A 22,781-nucleotide genomic window follows, 5' to 3' on the forward strand; every position below is an offset into this window, starting at 1 on the left:
AGCGGATTTGAACCTACACACCCCAACGTGTTTAGTAACAAATCGAGGGTGAGGTTTACAGCTAAATTGAGCTGGGATTGGAGAGTGATGTACTATAGATCAGTAAGGCAGATAGTGATGGTGTGTTCTTCCGTGGAACTATATATTTCATCCCGTCTTGCTTAAAGCGGAGTAAAAGCGTTTTCGTTTGCTCAAAATAAGTTGAGTTGTATTTACACAGGTACGTTGTTGTACGGTTCTGAAGCTGAAATGAAGATGTTTGACTTCTCTTTCACTTTTCATTGATGCTGTAATTTCAGCAACACATAACGTGTCCATGGTTTGGGAAACCTGGATTTTTCAAGCTAACAGATCAGTCCCCCTCGTCATCATTATTTCGTGGCTTTGATTGTAAACGTCTGTCCAAAGAGTTAGAATGTCATCACGTACACCCTGATTCTAATTACACCCTGAATGCCACAATACAGATAATATTCTCTCATTGTGGTGTATTGTATTCATTAAAGTCTTTAATCAGCTTTGAATACATTAAACGTGCATTGAACATGGAGCAGTTTACAAGCTGTATTGTTTTGTTTTGGTCAAGGGTCAATGATAAGGTGGTCTGTTGTGTCCAAGATCTGTGCAGAGAATTGCCACAATCCCATGCTGAAATTTCTGCTGCACCAAATACCCATAAGAATGCAGTAACGAAATTGAATCGTAACCTATTTATCTTAGGTTACATGGGCAACAATGAACAACAATGAACAAATCCCTTTACCTGGAATTGGGAATCGTGCTATCCTGGAAATACATCCTGACAATACTAAGATCTTATGATGGTTCTAGACGGTATGGCAATAAGTGGCAAACAAAGCAGTGCATCAGACTGGCGCAATATTGGAAGGCTCTCTAACTGGACCTTTCAGGAATCAGGTAAATCGTGACAAACATACCCATTTCCTTTATAATTGAGTGAGTGAGTTAGTTAATATTTTAACGTCACATCGGCAATATTTCAACCACATCGTGACGAGAACGTGTTTGATATCGAAATATTATGAAAACTTGTCTTCAAAGGACAGTAAAACAACTAGAATATCACAGTTACAATTAAAACTAGTGTGAAACGTTAAAGCTAGTAGCACTATTTGGACTGAACAATATAAAATAAGGGTTATACAACACATTTCGCTTATGAAATGTCTTGCTTGCACCCCATGTACCATGCTGTTTCCATTGATCTTGGTGCCTTACGTTTGGCAGATTGTATTTTGTTTCCTGACATTAGGAGAAAACCCTGGTTGGCTCCCAATAACATAACCCTCCGGCACTTTGGATAATGTAATGTGTCGGGGTTGTTGGTTGGAGGGCTGTCACATTCTCTTATTAGTTGTTCATGAATGATACTATTCAGCGCTACCTGTGTGAAGTTCCATTCGAGGTCTCAAGGCCCTGACCCGATAATGAACTTAACTAGCTTGACAGTGACCTGTCCAGTGACTATACTTTTCAATTTAGCGGGAGTTGCCCCTAGAGAGCCTCCGGACTCCAGGGAGTGGCCAGGCTCTGACAATCTGCCAAAAACACCTTGACTAGATTTTTTACAACTCATTTATTCTGTTAACGATCTGACTATCACAGCGTGTAGTAGTCACACTGGTTCAGGAAACAATCACCCAGCATCTGGCTTCAAGACGTTTTTTCGCCTTCTTGCCTCAGCTCCCTTTTGGGTGGTGAGAGTAAGTGACTGTGTGCTTCAAATATTAATTTCCCTCAAAAGCTTCAAAGGGGCTCTAGGTATTTAGTATCAGGGAAAACCTTTATGCTGCCGGCCGCTTGAAATGATATGCTGCCATCAAGTCAATTATATCTTCTTTCAAGTTACATAACTGACGCAGTATGTGTAGGTAGTTCTACTTATTTTTTTCCCTTTCGGCAGCTCTGACGGTATGATGGCTATGCATGTCATTTGCTCTCCTTGAAATGTTCCACACATACACTGCACATATGCTGTATAGAATTATGCCATGCTGGGACATCCTTTTGTATCATTTCTTACTTTAGGCGCATTCAAAGTCTATGACTCTTTGTAAATGATCGTGACCTCCATTTTTGTTACAGCAATATAATGACATCAAAACTCCCTATGTGTTCATTCTGATGACCTGGTAAGGCATATATATTCCGTGTTAGTCGAGTTGTGGATTGTGTTTCGTTGTAGTCGAGTGGTTGATTGTGTTTCGTTGTAGTCGAGTGGTTGATTGTGTTTCGTTGTAGTCGAGTGGTTGATTGTGTTTCGTTGTAGTCGAGTGGTTGATTGTGTTTCGTTGTAGTCGAGTGGTTGATTGTGTTTCGTTGTAGTCCATGTCTAGCGCAAGATGAACAACATCGTTCCCTGGTACATTAGGACGTAAGGTTGTAAATGGCTATCAGTCGTGATGACGTGTTACCGTGGTGAAGTGAAGTCTGTATCAGATGGTGAACTATTATAATTAAAAAAAAAATCTGCGATCGAGATGGTGACTTGTGAAATGACCTTAGCATGATCGTTTCTAGTGCTGGATAATTTATTTGCAGAGTACCTTATATTCGACTTGAACACGAACAGGGCATCCTGACGTAGAAGAGCCAGAGATCGATGCATTGATAATTATGCAATCGATAATTATTACACGATATCATTATTATTACAACGAATATATGCAAACCTAACTAGTTACAGGATGGTGGTGTTGCATACAGCAACGTGGATCTATTTGCGCCCTACACTTGGAATTGAGGAACCACGGGGAATTATATCGCCAAAAAATCGGTTAAATAAAGTAAAGGATACTTCAACATTATAAATATCCATTTTGGATACAGATAAACATAAATAATGATTGGCTGGGTGAAAAAGACGTAAGAATAACCTCTGCTTCACTTAACTTTACTGTAAACATTTTCATTACTGAAACATGAAATGCTCATTCAATAAGAAAAAGCAGGAGACACAACATTAATATGATATATAATCATAGAGATATATGTGGCTTGGCAATGTGAGAGCCAGTCTACATCATTACATCATATTTCCCAGATGACGAGAAAAAAATCTAAATCTGTTATAGGGGATACACATGCAAGTCATTGCTTCATCCTTTATAGGGGTCTGTGAATATCCGGCCGGGTTAACATTTGTCTTCAGTAATCCATGTTTGCCGTGAGAGGCGATCATTGGGATCGGGTGGTCAGACTCGCTGACTTGATTGACACATGTCATCATATTGCGTAGATAGATGCTCATGCTGTTGATCACTGGAATGTCTAGTCCCGTCTCGATTATTTACATACCGACTACATTTAGTTGGAAAATTATGAGTGTGGCGACAACTAAATTAACTCCTTTGTCGGGCGATGCTGTAGGTTTAAGTGTTTCCGTTTCCCGCAGGGTCACATTGTTGGACACAATCTGAAATTTGAAGTTGATTTTGTTGATGGTGATGTACTGCTGGATGTTACAGCGATGGGAGTAAACCAGGTGAAGTTGTTCACCAAGGCTGCTCAGAGTTGGTCCTTTGTGGAGAATCTTTCTGAGAGCCATTGCAACGTGTGTGGAACTTTTCCTTATGTCAGAACAAACTCAAAATAAAATAGTACCAGACTATAGAACAGACCACTGGCTTCCAAGTCTCCATTTTAATACTGAACACACAATACAGCGAAAGGCATACTGGAAGTTCAACAGCTCCTTGTTGCTGGACAAGGAATGTGTTGAGGAAATACAAAATACCATACTTTCACATCTGGTAAATTCTAAAGCCGCCAAAAGGATTGATGATGGGGAATGCATCAGCACATATTTCTGTAACTTATATAAGTATCATATGTAGCAAACAGAAACAGATTTATAAAATAATGGACAGCTGTGATGAAGTCATTAATGAAGCTGCAAAATTTTCCGGAGCATTGTATTCATCCAGAGTCCACATAGTAAATAATATGAACCTCGGTAATTATCCCCCGTCAAAACACCTTGCGGATGTATTAAACTGCGCTCCGTCCGTCCGTCCGTGCACATTTATCTTTCCAGGAGCAGAACTCTAAAACCAGTTCTGATTAAAATATTTTGGCGTTTTCATGGCAACACGTTTGACTTAGAGAGAATATGGTGGTTGTGCTCTTTTCAGAAGCAGACTGTTTTAAACCTTTCATTACTCTACTTCCACTTTTCAATGTACGAAACATTACATTTGGCATAATCAAAACTTGTAGATATATTCATGAACGATAACTTGCCTTGCTGAGGGGATATTGATGACTTTGTCTTCTTCTGTACTTAGAAACCAAGACATATGTAAAATTGTGACCCCAAATGGCACTGAAGGGAAGTTACTATGGGTGAACTTTTAACAGAATTAAAAATATCTAAAAACAATAAGAGTCCATACTGAGATGATTTTACCTATGAGTTTTTTAATGTTTTCTGGCTTGATCTTGGTAACTTTCTGTTTAAATCTCTAAGCTACAGTCTTGAAGTTGGTCATCTGTCTATAATTCAGAAATATCGTCGTATCATCAGCACATTACTTTATAATGTATTCAATATTGTGAATTCTTATTCCTCTTATGTACTTAATGTTTTGCATTATCAAGGCTAAAACTTCTACACAACCCAAAATATATGAGACGATAGAGCACCCCCTTCGCGACTTCCCATGGTTATTTTAAAGAAGGGTGACGCAAAGCCATTATCCACTACACCAGGTTGAATATAATGGTAGAAAAAGTTTAAACATTGAATCACATCTGGTCCAAAGTGGTAGAAATTGAAAACATTAAGTATATATTTCATGTCAACAGTGTCAAAAGTTTTCCCAAAGTCAATCAATAGGCGTTTTCTAGCCATTTGATATGTTTCAGTGTGTTCTATTAGGTCATATATTATTCTAGTTACCTCTCTTAAGTTCATTCCAACGATAAAGCCGTTTTGATCTCCATTAATAATATTGGGTAGAATAGATTAAATTCTGTTGGTAATGGCTGCAGCAGCAATCCTATACGATTTCTTTAGAAGTGAGATGGGTCGCCAGTTCTTTAAAAAAAACTTTCCGGCTAAGTGCCTGTTTCCTGGAGACACAGATTTCAAGTCCGAAAAGCAGAATTCACAGATTTAATCAATAATTCGCCAGGATCATTCCCATTTTTTTGGTAACTCTGCTTTAAAAACTGCTTTAGGACCAGGACTTTCGTCACTTTTCATATTTTTCAGGCTGCCTGAAGTTCATCTCTTGTTCGATCACCTTCCATACAAGTTGTTTGTTCATTGCTTTGTTTGGGTATGGTAATATCCTTTCAAAGTTCATCTAGATCTACAGGACTTACATCTTCTTGTGCATATAGATTTTCATAAAAAAGATTTAATCTCTTTTGACAGAGCATGTTTTGTCTATGCAGCGTAATTTTCTTTTGAGGTGAGGCATAGTAAATTGTATTTCTTCTAATCATTAACAGTACAGTTTTCCAAAGTAATTGATCATTAATAGAATATGTTAGGTCATTGTCCATAGTTTCATCATTGATTTTGTATTGATCAAGGGTAGATTTTATAATGGATTTTATCACTTCCACATACATTCTATGATGTATCAAGACTTTGTTAATTCCCAGGAGCCTCTGCCACACAAACATTCTATGACGTAGCAAGACATTGTTTATTCCCAGCTGGAGTCTCTGCCACGAGGCGTTTTTCAAAGTGTGAGTGATACTTTTATGAGGGAGTGTTCGGATCCTATCCTACTTGATATATTGGATTGTGTAATGGCTGATAGCATTTTATGACAGATTAAGAAGAAGCCAAGTCTAGATGGTTTCAAAGGGGTTGGCTATCGCCATGTCCTTTCACAAAACTTTGTTCACACCAAGGGTTTTATAAAACCGGGATCTTCCTTTAGGTCTGATACTTGTTGTCTAGGCTTTGTATTGTTAATGTGTTTATAGTTGTATGTGGCCGTTGATTGATCTTGTACTAGATTCCAGTTTCTATTACAATTATGTTTCCATTGTCAAACTACTCCATGGCATCTTAATTATTTTGGAAAAAAGTCTGGACAATCATGATTGGGTCTACATACAATTATAATAGTATATATATATTCATCAGTAATAACAGAAAGAGCAACAAAATTTCCATTGTCATGTGTAACAGTATTGAGATTTGAATTCAAGGTTATTCTTGAACATTATAGATGCTCACCTGAAATCGCATGTGAAGAGACTTGTGTAGCATTCATAATCCCATTGTTGTTTTATTATGTTGAATATCTTCAGCTGTAAAGTGTAACTCTTGTAAACAAAAAATATTAGCCTTTTTTCAGAAAATTAAATACTTTCTTTTCATATTATTGTTGAGACCTCTGCAGTTGAGGAGTACTATCTTCAGCATTTCAGTCCTTGCAACATCAAATAGAAACATTGAAAACATATGCAAATGTCTCATTTGATACATATCAAATCGACCAAACTTACAGTTTATTCACTTAAATCTCATGCTAGTGAAATATCAACTGAATATACATTCCTCATCTGATATGGATGAATTTAACTGTTACATATTTCTGTACTTTTACATGAACACAATGAAAGACATGTCCAACTTCTAAAACTACCAGTCGAAGAAAATTCAACTGAGATACGGTCTTACCCATGTGACATCCCTTAAACGAAAATTGAACTAAATTATCACGATGCATCTTTTGCTTTCATCATGGACTTAAAGTGTGTGTCTGTAACAACTTCCTACACAAACTTGAAAGTCCTAACATAAAATATACCCAGAGTTTCAGTGTTTTAAAACAAATCGCGATAAAAGGATAATTTCTTGAGTGGCATGTTTAGAAGTTGGTGAATCAGATAAGGAAAAACATTATGGATGAGCAACTTTTTTAATCAGTTGAAGCGACGTTCCGATACCGCGTCTTGTACAACGATGCAAGAAACTAGAGAAAAGTCGCTTCACCTGATTAAAGAAGTTGCTCATCCATAAAGTTTGTCCTTATATGACGATTAAAACATTTTACCTGTGATTCTTTTTTTCAAGTTCGCAAGTGACGCAGAAATTGAAATGTTCACGTAGATACATATATGACAGTTCAAAGAACTGTTTGTAGACACTGACACGTGGACGTAGTGTCCACGTATATTATTTTTCCGTTTAGTCGTGATATATTGGTTAATAAACAGAACCTTTCACAACAGAAGGGAAGAAAAACGTTTCAAGGTTTTAAGTAACACACCACGTAGAGTCAACAGCAACAACATATATTTCGTATGAATATGCAGACACTATTTTCTTTAGAATTTTTTATTCAATATATTCACAGTTCATCATCCAGTTTGACATCTTTGGAGGCAAATTGTCTAGTTTGTCTGTATTGCAGGGTGATATCAATTCCCCTCACAAGAATTCTTGTCTGTAACTTGCGAGTTTGCCTTAGCTCGCACGCTTTTGCGGCTATTTTTCCTTTGTATCTTTTTTTGGCACGGGCAGATCAGTACGAATTGAGACCCTTCTTTCTCTCAACAGTTTTCCTTTGGTGAATGTAACATTTAATATGTCCAGTCAGTCCGACATTCTGAGAAACTTTACAACCAAGATCTTCGGACAATTCTATGCATCACTCTAGAGGGTCTTGCGTCATAAATGACGTCATAAACAAGAAGGTTACCTTTACGACGGTACAGTACTTGTTCCACAAGCTTGTATTCAAAGAGACACTCCTTGTCAGCCATGTCTGACTTCAGTGTGTTCACCTCGTTTAAGCACTTCGTTGATGAAACACTTTATTTCCTCAGTGTCCGACATTTTATGTGAATGTGATGACCGACTATCTGATTAACTATTCGGCGACAAAGAGTCTCTGTTTGTTTGTTCCACACTCTCCCTGGTCAAAAAGTACCCATACCGCCTCGCTTGACTTTGTCGGACTTTTCTTTACCTTTCCCTCTTCGATTTGTAGTATTTTTGTTGACTAAGGCGGAATTATTTGATGAACTTGAAGCCAATAATGCAGTGCAAAGCTGTATTCAAGTTCGATTCAAAGGCGAAAGAAGTATTTTAGGAAATGTGTGACGTGTTATTGAGCGAATAGGAGTTAGGACATGTTTGTTACCGGGAGACAAAATATACGGGATATAATTATCAGGAATTTTGAAAATAAAAACCACTTTTCATTTAAATAAACTGTGTTAACAGGTGTTTAAGGATGGATTAAATCGTGTGTTCCTCCAGCCACCAACAGATAAACCCTTTGTGAATGGTAAACTAGGTTTCACAGACAAAAGACCCTTCCGCGATACCAATATACAGAGACATGGATAGATAATAATCACTTAAGCTCAGAAGGACCGTACAACCTTCCACAAGTACGGCTGTTTTGGCGCAATGACGGAGACGGTTCGAGCCCTCTCTAAGAGGTGGAATATAATTTGTTTGAAACTTATTTTTATTCAGTTAAAGAATGGCGATTGGTGACGAAACTCTTGTAGCTGAATTTAACACTACACCGATACAACATATAACGTAATATATATTCAGTCGTATAAGGAACCAGACGGACATGCCAAATCGCTTTTTAAATATATGTCACCCGACAATACTATTTTGGTTCGAAAATGGCGAACCGCTTGCATATCTTAGTCCACTTGACCAAAGGTTCTCTACGTAAACGTGATATTGGTTTAATACTAGGGAATCTAATATTGGCCAAGGGAATCTGCGTGAATGTCAGCTGTGTATCGTCTGAGAGAGTAATCCATCGTCTTCTAACAACAGTGGAAACGAGGAGAAACGAACTGCTGTTTTTCGATAGAACAGTTTTAATGTGTGCTACATCATGTATCCTTTGCCTTGATGAGTCTTTTCTCTCCACTAACCATGCCCTCCCATTGTTAGATGTCCCAATGAGGACAGGACAAATTTGATTAGTTCCAAGACATTGTATTTCACTTGAACTTATCTTGCTACGTCTATTTGCAAACACGAAACACTTTGTACACACAAAGAAGGAATTATATTGATATATGTTGCCACTATCAAGTGGTCTTCGTCCACTTGAAAACACGATAAACAGCCAAACGTTGAGACGGGACATTTCATAGGAAAAGTGGGTTTCCCGTCAATTAAAAATCCAAAGTAAACCGGCAAAGGCACATTGACAGAATAACAATCTAAAGTAACACTGATTCTTTGTCTCCTTAAAAACCCATGTGAAAAGCCAAAATAGATTCTCCTTCAGCTTAAATAGCATGATATTGGCACAGAAGTACTTTTAGATCCCAACTTTGTAACAGTACAAGTTTCGCTATCAGAACATAAGATAGAAAATCGATATAACTTATAACTTTGTACTAAGTGATATTATGTATCGCCCCATATCAAAATATTAAACTGAACGGTTTTAAATTATCTTTTCATTCACATCAAGAACTTACAACCGACGGGAGCCCAGTCAGGATTAAAATTTAACCAATACACCGTTGTGGAGGATGCTGTCTGCAAGATTTATTCTGGGATTGTTTAGCTATCCCTTCACCAGAATTGTGCGTTGTTTACACAGTGTACACAAGACATACGACAATAGAACAGTGGCCTGAAGTTTCTGGACTGTTTTTTTTTTTTTAAAAAAAAAACTCGCTTGTGTGGGGTCATTAAGGACCTACCACGCTGTTTTCTATTTTCGATTTCTACAACGTTTTGGGCAGTTGTTTAGCCCAGTGGTAAAAGAATGGCCTGGTTAGATATTCTTTCTGAGAAGAAATAGATCGTACAATCAAAATATCATTTGAATATTGAAAAGATTTGTAGTATTTACTGACAGTATATCTTTCTTTTTGTTTCATGTTCACGTTTTCCATACCTAAATGTCGGCTGAAGGTGTCAAGAATAGTAAGTCAATAGCATTAATAATTAATCTGTTCTTGAAAATATTTGGTTAGTTCTTGGTGCATTTCAATTACATATATGCACAGTAAGTTTAGATAAAACTTTCTCAGTTTGATGTTGAAGTTTCCATAAAAAATCCATGTCATGACAGTTAACGTTCTTAAGTGAAGAAAGATGTTGCTACACGCTACTGCATAATTCAGTAAGACCTTCATACGCAATGCTATGATCAATACAATGCACACTGTAAAAATCCGACACTCACTTTGACCGAGAGGAAATGTGGAATTATGCAGAGTTTCGGATAATTTAATGTTCCCTTGCTTGAATACTCAAACAGTACCATACATTGTAAAAGGCTTGTGTCATGAAATTAACGCTTAGTAGATATGTTCTTGGTAAATAAAGCAAACTAGTTTCTGTATTTACACGTGCATGTATATCTATATATTTATTGTCGCCAGTACAATATGCACACATATACTGCTATCACAACCATTTCAACACTTTCAAGACAATTCAAGTTGTCACAACTGACTCACTGGTAACTGACCTCCCCAGATTAATGTATCCCTTTTCTCAACCCATCCATCCTATGTTTTACAAAACATAGCAAGGTCCTCACACTGGACATTCAGCTTGTAAAACAAAGGTACAGGCGTGCTCACACTGCTAATTATCTCCCAGTTAGTAAGTTAAGAGACCAAACTGAACACCAATAACAGGATGTTAGCTGTCAACTGGCCATTGACAATGTTTAAATGATGGTCATGTAGAAGAACGCTGCTGGGAAAAATATGTATCTAACAGTAAACACGATTGGCCATTTCTGCTTGGCTGAGTTGACCCTTTTGCAGGGGGTACTAAACTGGACCTGAACTCGTCAGGACGTAATCGTCACGTAATGAGAGGCAGAGTTGATGAATGTTTTGCTTTCATTCACCAGTTGGGACTGTATTTTCGAGATGAAAGCTTGACCCCCATCGTTGGGGAGAAACTGATGTAACGTCTTGGGCGTCTGTATATAGCTTCTGTTGTTTCTGAGAATACTTTTTCTTATTGTATAATGAAATGAGATAGATCAAAGACCACAACTGACCATGTTATTGGGAGAACGGAACGCATATGGGAAGTAACTCTTGAAAAATGTATGGCACCAATTTGAGAACTCCGTCTTGATAGGTATTTCTTATTTAAGATACAGATTGTGTTTAATGCAATGTCAGTATTGATCTTTCTGAGAAAACCTTGTTTTCACACACTTTCCACTTATTGAGAATGGTGCAAAGGTCATGGGTCTATGGAAAGGATCAGGTTAAAACGACCTCATAACGAAACAGTCCCAATTTTACTTGACTGAAACGGCCCTAACCTGGTTTAAGTTTGTTTTGATGAATCTCAGTACTGGGGTTTCTGAGAAAACTTTTTTTATAACCCAGGAAAGTTTGCACGCGAAGGTTATGGTTAAAGACACCTATTTTCAAACTCATTTTAGGCTCATTTTAACTCATTGAAGTTCTCTCCCCTACATAATGTTTGCATAACTTTCTTCACATTTCACACAGTGTGCATGAAAGAGATGGAGCAATCACCATAACTTTGTAAAACGTTTTAATTGTAAATTTTATAATTTTACCTCTTTGTTAGAATTTAAGCTTTCCATCATAAATTTTCTGTCCCTATTGAGAAAGAGGGACTTACGAAGAGGAAGATGGACTGACCAACGGAAGGACAAATCCGATATAAAAATAAATAAATTGTGTATCTCAGTCCAGGCCACAACTGTTTCCTACATTCCGTGTCAAGATTTCTCTGCGTTTAAGGAAAGGGTCGAAATTTGCCGACGGCACTTTTTTTAAACCGGAACCCGTGACGTTGGTACGGCAAGCAAAACTTCTACCCATTTTGTTGCCCCTTGGCTATCGCCAGTCAATATATGTGAACTCGAATTGTTATCGAATTAATGAAAATATGTAACTGTTCAAAGTATTACAATTTAAGCACCATGACACGTGAAGAAAGAAGAAATCAATCAAAGTACTGATTCAATTGTCATAGCTATCTCTGTTGATCATTATTGCAGACAAAAATCACCGGACTCATAAATCCAGTCTATGTATTTCATCTTATTGCTCTGTATCAAATTGCGTCGTATCACTACACAATTTAAATCTCTTCAAAGGGATACAGTATCAATGTGGTTAACAGACCACGAGTTCTGAGATGATATCTGACGTAAATCTACACGCTTATATTCCCTGTTGTTAGGTTAGCCTTTCGGACAGTATGATCATCTAAATGATGATTTTTCGGAAGGGCATTGAGGGACTCTAATAGACTCAGGACTGGTTTGTGTACATGTCGTTGACGAAGGGTATAAATCTGATTTCGACTGATTTTGTCAATATTAATTCGGCTTGAAGCTCGATATGCTGGCCTTGTGTAAATGCATACTTTTGTTCAACATAGAATACAAGATGCTGAAATACAGATGTAGATATCGTCAAGGACTATAACAGGTAAACCCGTAACAGCTCATTATTTTAGCTGATAAATTGTTCCAGTATTTAGTGTAGTTCATAATCCTGTTTTACAACACGATCACAGGACCCTTTAGAGTTTCACAGCTTTATGTACCGCGAGGACAATAAAAGCAAATTGGCGATCCTCTCAGTGTTAAACTGTGTGATCCCAGCGAATAGTAATCTGAAAAACCAGTCTATGAAGATGAGGGTCATCTCAATGCACCAACACAGACACAACGACGCTGTAGCCCAGTACTTTCATGGTATGTTGTTTTCATTTCGCCTCTGATTGCCTTGTCTGTTGTTGCCTCAAACCAATTGTAAACGTTACATCTAGAAAGTAAGCGATCCAACGTTTATGACTATCGATTTCTAATAATTTAATCCTGGCATATGTTTAGTTTCATATACGTTTCAGGTTTGTTTCTGTATTCAACAGGTGTACCATACTTGTTTCACAAGGTCAGCACACTTAACTTAACACAAGATTTTTTTCTCTTTTGTGCAAATTGTGTGATAGACCGGTTGATGTCTGTATAGCAGGACATACTTATCCCTTCCTCGAAGACTCAGTGTCATCACTCAATTTCAATTAGTCATGCATGTATTGATCACCACTCTCCAATATATAGTATTTATTATTATTACTGCTTTCTGGCTTTAGTGAGTGAGTGAGTTAATACTTAACGTCACATCGGCAATATTTCAGCCATTTCGAGACGAGAACCATAAATAGTTTACATTATAGTGAATGGTAAAAAGCCTGTCAACGAGGGACAGTAAAACAACTAGACTAGCACGGATAAATATTGAAAACTAGTAATTAAGTCTAAAACAGCTGAACTATAGAGGACGATACAGTATAAAAACGGGCTATAGACAGCTGCTGATTGTACTCACAGTGAGACAATATATGGAATGACGGACAACCTCCAGGGATCTTCTGACCACTTCGATATTTTGCTGATGACCTAAAAAAACTATTCTCATGTCATGTTCGAGAAATAATTTGGACGAAAAACCAGTGAAGTACAAATGTGGTTGTGTCGTGGACGCGTGACGTCGTCAGACAAGAGTGATAATGTGAACGGCGTAAACAGTCAGTCCAGATTCAGGGTTAGGTGCCAGGTATCACCCACTGTCGAGTGAGTGGTAAATGATACATGCAATGGACTGATACGTTTTAGGAGGAGAATGTGATTAGTAATTAGTGTCCAGATCACTGCTTATCACAAGCGTCTTAGAGTGGCGTGGCCTGGACGTCTGTCAGTTGCGCCTACATACCTCACAGCATTCAGTGACAAATCCAGGCCTTCCTCGCCTTTAGACGTGACTTGAGCCGAGTTGGGACAGCGGTGTATATTAGCACAGTTAGGCCGATAGTAGTTATGTGTTATTCCATGGAACAAAAGTCCACTTATTCATGCTTAAAGCGGAGTGAAAACGTTTTCGTTCACTCAAAACCACGTTATTGCATATACTCTGGTTAAAGTAAGAAATAAAACAACTGCCCGGGATAGTCCGACACTTGTACGTTGTTTGAATTCTCTTTCCCTTTTCATCAATGCTGTAATTTCAGCAACACATATTCTGTCCATGGTTTTGGAAACCTGGATTTCTCCAGCCAATACTTCAGTCAGCGTCATCATCATTATTTCGCGTCTTCCTTTGATTGTAAACGCCTGTCCAAAGGGTCAAATATCCGAAAGAAAGCCAGAATTATGGATGATATTTTCACGGTGTGGTGTACTGTATTCGTTTAGGTCTTTAAACACGTTTTAATACATTGAGCGTGTATTGAACGTGGAGCAGGTTAGAAGCATTATTTTCTTTGTTTCGGTCAAGGGTCGATGGTGCCATGGTCTCTGGAATCCAAGATACATGTATGTACAGAGAGTTGCCACGATCCCCTGCTGATGTTTCTGCTGCACCAAATACCCATAACAATACAATAACGAAATTGAATGGTAACATATTTTTCTTAGGTTACATGGTCAACATGAACAAGTCAACGTTATGGCCGACTTGAAATTAGGACTATACTAGGAGCATACTTTAATCATACTAAGATATCTTGATGGTTTTAGACGCTACGGAAATGAGTGGAAAACAAACGAATTGGCCCAATCTTGGTTTTGTAAGGGAAAGCTCTCTGATGAAAGTCTTCAGCATTCAAGAAATTCAGAGCAAGCATGCCACAATGGTTGTGAAATGTGTTTTCTTTCCCACTGAAAAGGTGTCTCCATTGAATCTTGGTGCCTTGTGCTTGGTACCTTCAGATTTGTGTGCTGACATTAGGAGAGTGCCCTAGTTGGTTACCAATAACATAGTCTTTCTGACACAATGTGTAATTTTGTGAGTTGGGTTCGAGGGCGGTGACATTCTCTGAAAAGTTCTTGACGGCCTATACAAGACAGCCCTTCCTGTAAGAAGTCCCATTCACTGTCTTTCACATGGCTATGAACAATTAATGAGCTTAACTAGTGTGATAGTGATCTGCCCCAGCGACTACATCGTTTAATTTGGCTGTGGATGTGGTCCGGCCTTGACAATCTACCATAGAGATTTACAACAAACTCATTTATTATGTTCTAGGCCATAACTACCACGGGGTGTTGTCAGATGCGGAACGATTTTAGTTTTTTTTATGAAAAGATCTGAGATGGTGACTTGTGAAATGGTCTTAGCATGGTCGTTTCTAGTACTGGGTAATTAATTTGCCGAGAATCTTATATTCGGCGTTCATACGAACAGGACGTTCTGACTTGACGTTATTAGAATCACAAAGAATTATATTACCAAAAACGGATCGTCCACATAACATAAAGGAGGCATCAGCGTTATCAGTGTTCAGTTGGGCACACATAAACGTAAATGATTAATGATGGGGGGGAAATACACTATCACACGTGAGAATAACATCTGCTTTACGTTAAGAATTACACCTTAAGTGTTGACTTTCATTACTGAAACATCAAATACTCATTCAATGAAAAAGCAGGAGATGAGCATTACAGAACGTTAATATAATTTATCATGATGAAACTATATGTGCTTTGGTTATTTGAGAGCCAGTCCAAATTACATCATATTTTCCAGAGGTAAAAAATCTAAATCTGTTACAGGTGACAAACATACAAATAATTGCTTCTTCCTTTCTCGAGACATCTGAAGATCGGGATTAACCTTTTGTCTTCAGTAATCCATTCTTGTTGTAATAGGTGACTGTCGGATCGGATGGTCAGTCTCGGTGGTTTGGTTGACACATGTATTGCGTGTATGTAGATTGATGCCCATGTTGTTGATTACTGGATTGTCTTGTCCCGACTCGATTATTTACATTTAGCAGGAATATCACAAAGCGCCACATTAAATTAAAGTCACTCCTTTGTTGGGCGATGATGTAGGTTTAAGCGTTTTCGTTTTCTGCGAGGTCCCATTCTCCTCATGCAAAAGTGTGGAGTTCATTTGGGGATTTCTCTCCTTCACATCCTTGTTGCCTTAAAACGCCCACATAGTTGCAATTGTAATATGCATTGTGGTCACGAAGTGTGACACTTGTGAATCAGTTTGGAACGTAAAGTTATGAGAGGCACATCGCCTGACAATATTAAGGTGTTGATTGACGATAGCTCTGTCTAACCAGGATCCACAAAACTCTGAACCTGTCAGCGGTCTGTCTAATGAAAGCATTCAAGCACCATTTCGCATCTTCTTTGCTCTACTCCATCAAGGATGTTTATGTTTTCTCCCTCTTTGCACTAGGACTTTGTCAATCAGCATCAAATTAATTATAGTACACCCCTGTACATAGCAACAAGCTGGGGGTCCTGGGCACCTCCTATATTCAAAAGACTCTCATGGTGTTGCAGCTTGTCACTCAGCGGGACGTCCTTTGAGACTTTGGTGTGCATTATTCGGGATCAATAATCCGGTTTATTTTATCAGTAGATGACATCCACCCTGAACAGTGCCAGGTATTCCAGGGGTGTGTCCCCTATGCAATATGGTCGGGTAAGCCATATTTATGAAGTTATTATTTTGCTGGACGTCCCATGGACCAGGGCCTGATAACATCCATGAACCATAGGCATACCAAATGACATGCACCACCATCACCTTCAGGTCAGTGCTTGTATTTCATGAACATATATTTACAAGTTTCCCATGCAGGTTCTGGACTCTTGCTTCAGTAACAGTGTTTTCTATTCCCTTCCATGTGTGTCTGATTTCAGGATAGTCTTCAGCAATTCATTTGTGATAATAATGACATAGTTGTCAAACACAAACATTGCTAAACGCATCTCATCATCCAGAGAGTTTGATGTGCCCCTGACACTCGATCAAAGTTCGAAAAATACTATATTTCTTATTGATTCTAGATCGTTTCTATGAACATTATATGGCTATTGCATCAACATTGATGGTTTTCCTAGAAACACACATAGTCTTACAGAACATATTCTTATCACGTTCTGTAAACAGTTCATTCTTAACGGCAGTTTTGATGTGTGCGTCCGTGCGTCCGTGCGTCCGTGCGTGTTTTTTAAAAAAAAAACTGTGACTGCAGTTTCCCAATTATTTTACACCAACCTTACAGCCGCTAAAGGCTGTACATTCAACGTGTCATTGTGGAGTGTTGAGCAGATGTTGAGTGACTATGGGGCGGTGCTGTAGCCATATGGTGTCTGCCGGGTGGTCCGGGTTCAATTCCCCACATGAGTACTGTGTGAAGAAGCTTAGCCGTGATAATGCTAAAAGCGGAGTAAAACTATACTCACTAGTTCGGGTAGACATCCATGATGCTGTATTATGTATTACAAACGCGCATGACCATCCCGTCCATATGTGTTCCGACGATGTCTCTTTGTATTGAGGAACACTGACGCGTAGGACAGAATACTGCCAAAGTACATTATGAAATTTTTCTTCCCGATGCGAGATCCAGTCCCTGAGGGTATAAACTCGCAAGAAATAAAACTGGGTTCACAAGGCAAATATGATACACTTAACACTATCGCAAAAATAGTTGAAGATATAAAGCATTTTATGAAATAGTTTATATGCAATTCCACTTTTCTGTTTTCAAGGACAAAAACAAGCCTGTTTATTTCATATTGGAAATATTATTAAGCTCATATTACTTCAAAGGGGTAAAGCCTCAGTCGCCAAAGTGGTTGTGGGCTTGAAATCAATAAGGACATACCAAGCTGTATTCAAGTTATATTAAAAGGATGAGGAACTATTTTGAGAAAGCTGAGTCACTATGTTTTGCGTCACGGAGTTACGACATGTGTGTCACCAGGGAGGCAAACTAAACAGGTTATAATCACATAATCTTTCATTGGAAATCAGGTTACTGAACTGGCAACAAATGTTCCAGAAATAGATTAAATCGTATGTGCCCCAAGCCAACCAGCAGATAGACCCTTTGTGGGTTACCATTAAAATAAATCTGTTCTTGAAAATATTTAGTTAGTTCTCGATGCATTTCAATTAAACATATCAACAAAAAGTTGAGCTAAAACTGTCTCAGCCTGAAGTTGAAGTTTCCATACAAAAATACAGTCCATTCCACGAAAAATGTTGCTCCATGCTACTGTATACTAGAAATTGACCAAGATTCACGAAAGATTGATGACGAATTATTAAACAATGAAGCTGTCTTATACTTGTGGGCATCGTCTAAAAGACAGGGGTAAGGCATCACAGGTTCTTGTCTTAAGTCTTTGCAGGCGTCTACCCTAACCTAAACTACATATGCAAAATAATTAACCCTTTTAGCAATATTGCAGAAGAATTAAAGAAGGGGTATGTCTAGCTCGCAGTCACCAAGTTGTTACTGTGTTTTCGAGAAGAAAACGCCCTCCTCCCCCCCCCCCCCCCACATTGTGCATATTAGAATTATGTGTACGTTTGTTTATATAATAGTAATGAATACAACAGATGTAAACGTTACCTATGAAATTAGTGCCTATGAATCCATAAGGAGATGTTGACAGATATAGAGAGTCGCCCTATGACATCGGTGGGAAAATACGAATTACTTTCAAAGCCTCATTCTCTGGGAAGAAAATAACATAAAGTTTTGCGTAACTGCATATAACCTCTGTAGATTCTGGGAATATTTTCCTTCATGCTCCAAATAAAATAATTTAGATCAAGGACCACAACTGTCCGTGTTATAGAGAGAAAGAAATGCATAAGGGAAGTAACTCTTGAAAAATGTATGGCACCAATTTCCGAACTCCGCCTTGATATGTATCTCTAACATAACATACACATTTCCTTCAAAATAATTTCAGTATTGATGTTTCTGAGTTTGCTCTTAGTTGGAAAGACTGGTGCAAAGGTCACTGGTCTGTAAAAAGGATCAGACTAGAACGGCCCCGATGAGGCTAAGTGAAAACAATCAGATTGCCTCAAATGACCCCGTACAATTGCCAAAAAAGACGTGAAATATATTTGAGCATTTATATTCATATGAAACATATATTGAAAGCAGAAAAAAGTCCTAACAATACACTCCTTGCTGTCCACGCGTTAACAGCAGTACAATTAACATGCTGGACCATGTATTTGAGGATCTAGAGTAATCTGAAGTTACATAATGGGTATTAAATAGAATAACAACAGAGACAATAAATTTCCAGATTTTTTTATATGTGCATGGACTTGGTTGCATCTGGTCAAAAGGTCCCCATCAAAAGGTCTCCATCTTTGTAACCTCTCCAGTCCTCAAAGATATGTTCCTTTGTAGCTGTGGAAGAGTTGCACAGGTAGGTTCGAAGTCGGCCTTCTTGAATCATCCGAACTTGTAAGGGCAACAGACTAGCTTCTCAGTGTAATTCAGGGATTAGTCTGTATATGCCATGGGATGGTCGCCAACTGTACTGTTGAGTCATCTGTGTTAGCCTGTTAATCATACAGACTCAATAAACAATACCTAAATGCTATCAATCAAATTTTGAATCCAATCAAATGTGTAATACTTTGGGGCATTACGTAGATTTTTAGGATACATTTTAGTACGTAGTACCACACACACACACACACACACACACACACACGCACACACACATACACACACACACACACACACACACACACACACACACGCACACACACACACACGCGCACGCACACACACACACACACACACACACACACCTCCGACCTGGTTGTTTGTCCGAACTGTCACACTGAACACTGACCAGGACTGTGGTGTGAGTGTCCAGTCCACTGTCTTGAGACATACGACACCAGGTCTCGCAGCTTTCCATGGGGAGGCACTGTCTCTGACATCATTTCAAACAGATTTGAGTTGTGGTTATCGGACAGGAACGACAAAGCCATTAACTTCTTTATGATAGCGTGTGTTGAGTCCAGTTTCATATAAGCAACCTAGAACAGTACAAACATCAACCAGAAGAAACTCAGTGAAAGCCTGACAGATTTAGTATGTTTAAACCTCTTACTTGAAGTCCAAGTTACTGGCACTTGCGTCAAATTGCCTGAGTCAGGTGGAAAACTCATCCGTATGTTGTCCAAGGCAGCTTGGACAGCCTTCCAGCTCAAAACCGGCGAGGTTGTGACGTTGTGCTGATGAGATGGCAGAATACGCTGCCGGAGGCACTTGTCCTTCGGCGAGACATTATCACAAGAGCAAGAGGCAACATTTTCATGACCTGAACAAAATACGAGCAGTTGTGTCATTGTGAATGTACAGAAACCGTCTATCCCCATCAATAAATACTGTGGATAATTGACGCAGAGAACACTATGTCACAGTCTTAAGTCCACAGACTTATATTTTATCATATTCATGTATGTACTATGGCTACTGTTTGTCAAAACACCAGCTCTGCCAGGCTTCACTCGACAAAGCAACTATTGTTGTTTTAGTGACTTCATCGTATGGACATGTTTCCATCAACTTGAATTCTGATTCTGAAATCTAATGTTTTATTTGTTAGACGATCTGTACATTATTCAGCTCGTTTGATTTATGCCTTCCACATATTTTTGGTCTCATGGCCATTTAAACAGATCACAATCATGCTGAAAATGTCAAAGTCACTTAATTTAATACGTAATTGAAAAATATGCCTCTTAATCTCTCATGTATGACTAAGGACACATATTGAAGCATAACCGATTATTTTGGGGCCATTTTAGCAAATGTGGGGTCGTTTTCACTTGGGGACGTTTAGTCATGGGGCAATTTCGGCCTAATCATTTGGATTCACTCTAACCAATCTGAGGCCGTTTCGACTTATGACCTTTTTCCTGTGGTGCAGTTTCAGCTATAACCCTATAAAAATGGTAAAAAACACTTACCGTTTAGGCTCATTTTAGTTCTCTCGCCTACATGATTTGTAAATAATTTTCTTCACATTTCACACAGTGTGCATTGAGCTAAACAGATGGGTCAAGAGCCTAAACCTTGACAAAATAGTTGTTATATGTTATAACTTTAGATCGTGACGCGTTACATTGTTTGTCCCTTTTGAGAAAGGAGTACGTATGGAGAGAAAGATAGACTAACATACTGAAGGATAAAATCCCATATGAAAATCAATAGTATTCTGAGTGGGAGTTGTTAGGCGACTATTTCCCACATTCAATGTCGAGACTTCTCTGCGGTTGCCGACAGGTGATGTTTGCTGAGTGAATTGTTCTTAAACCGGAACCCGTGACTTTGATATGGCAAGCAAACCTTTAACCATTTTGTTGCCTCCATGAACATCTTGGTTATCTTCAGTCATTATTATCGAATCTCGAATTGTTATCAAATTAATGAAAATATGTAACTATCCAAAATATTCCTTATAATCCCATTTTTGTGCACCATGGCACGTGAACCAAGAAGAAATCAAGCTTAACATTGATCGAGCAAAGCTTTCTCTATTCATCATTATTGCAGACAAATATCACCTTGAATGATATTTCCAGTCTATGTATTTCATATTATTGCTCTGCAGCATATTGCCTCGTATTACTGCACAATTCAAATGTCTTAAAGGGGACACAGTATCAATTAGGTTAACAGACTAAGAGTTCTGTGATGATATCTGACCTAAATTTAAACGCGTTTATTCCCTATTTGCCAAACTGTCCTACAGTGTTAGCATTTCGGACAATATAGTCGTCTAAGTGAAGGGACTCTAATAGACTCGGGATTGGTTTGAGCACATGTCGTTGCCTGTAGCAGACGACGAAGCGTGTAAATCTGATTTGAACTGATTTAGTCAATATTAATTCGGTTTGCAGCCCGATAGGCTGGCCTTGTGTAAGTGCATGTCCTTTTTCAAAATAGAATACCAGGTGCTGAAATACAGATGTAGATGTCAACAAGGTCTATACCAGGTAAAACCAGAACAGCTCATTATTTTTAGGTGACAAACTGTTCCATCATTTAGTGTAGCTCATAATCCTGTTTTACGGCACGATCACTGGATGTCTCCTAGTTTTACAGCTTTATATACCGTGAGGACAATAAAAACAAATTGGCGATTCTCCACAGTGTTAAACTTTGTGCTGTCATGACTGATCCCAGTCAATGGTGATTACAGTGTTCATTGATTGCATATTGATACGGACGTAAAGGCCTCTGAGTCACACCTTTCCAATAAAGGACGGCGGTCTTCATCTGCATAAAAACGTGGTCATCTCAATACACTATCACAGACACAGCGACACTTACATATTGCGATGATACTGAGATGAAACAAAGTTGTTTCTAATCAATAGTCTATACAAGTCCTTATTGTGATCAGGTGCAAACAATCTGCACGGATATCTCTCAGGAGGGTTGACCGATCTACGCGAGGACAGGACACTAGCGTCTGGAGGTGCATTTATGGTTGCCTGCCAAACTATTAGAATAATTCATTATCTTTATCTTGTCTTTTGTGAGCAGAGAACACTGAATGTCCAGATTCCATTACTTGCACTGTAACCCAACACTTCCATGGTATGTGTTCATTTTGGCTATGATTACCTTGTCTGTGGTATGCACTGTAGCCTCGAACCGTTCGTAAACGTTTAAATGTGGAAAGTAAGTAACGATCTTGCGTTTATAACTATGCAATTTAGCCATTCCTAATAATTCAATTCTAGCATGTGTTGGTTTTATACGCTGGTCAGGTTTGTTTCTACATTTAAAAGACATATTATAGTTATATCACATGGTTAGCAAATTAGCAGTTTGTCTAAAACACAAATTTAATACAAGCATTTTTTTACAAATTGTGTGATGGATGGTTGCTATCCGTAGAGCAGGACATACTTATCCCTTTCTTGAACACTGGTATCATCACACAATTTCAGGTACCCATTCACATAAT

The sequence above is a fragment of the Haliotis asinina genome, chromosome 5 (assembly GCF_037392515.1).
Source record: "Haliotis asinina isolate JCU_RB_2024 chromosome 5, JCU_Hal_asi_v2, whole genome shotgun sequence".
Classification (NCBI taxonomy): domain Eukaryota; kingdom Metazoa; phylum Mollusca; class Gastropoda; order Lepetellida; family Haliotidae; genus Haliotis; species Haliotis asinina.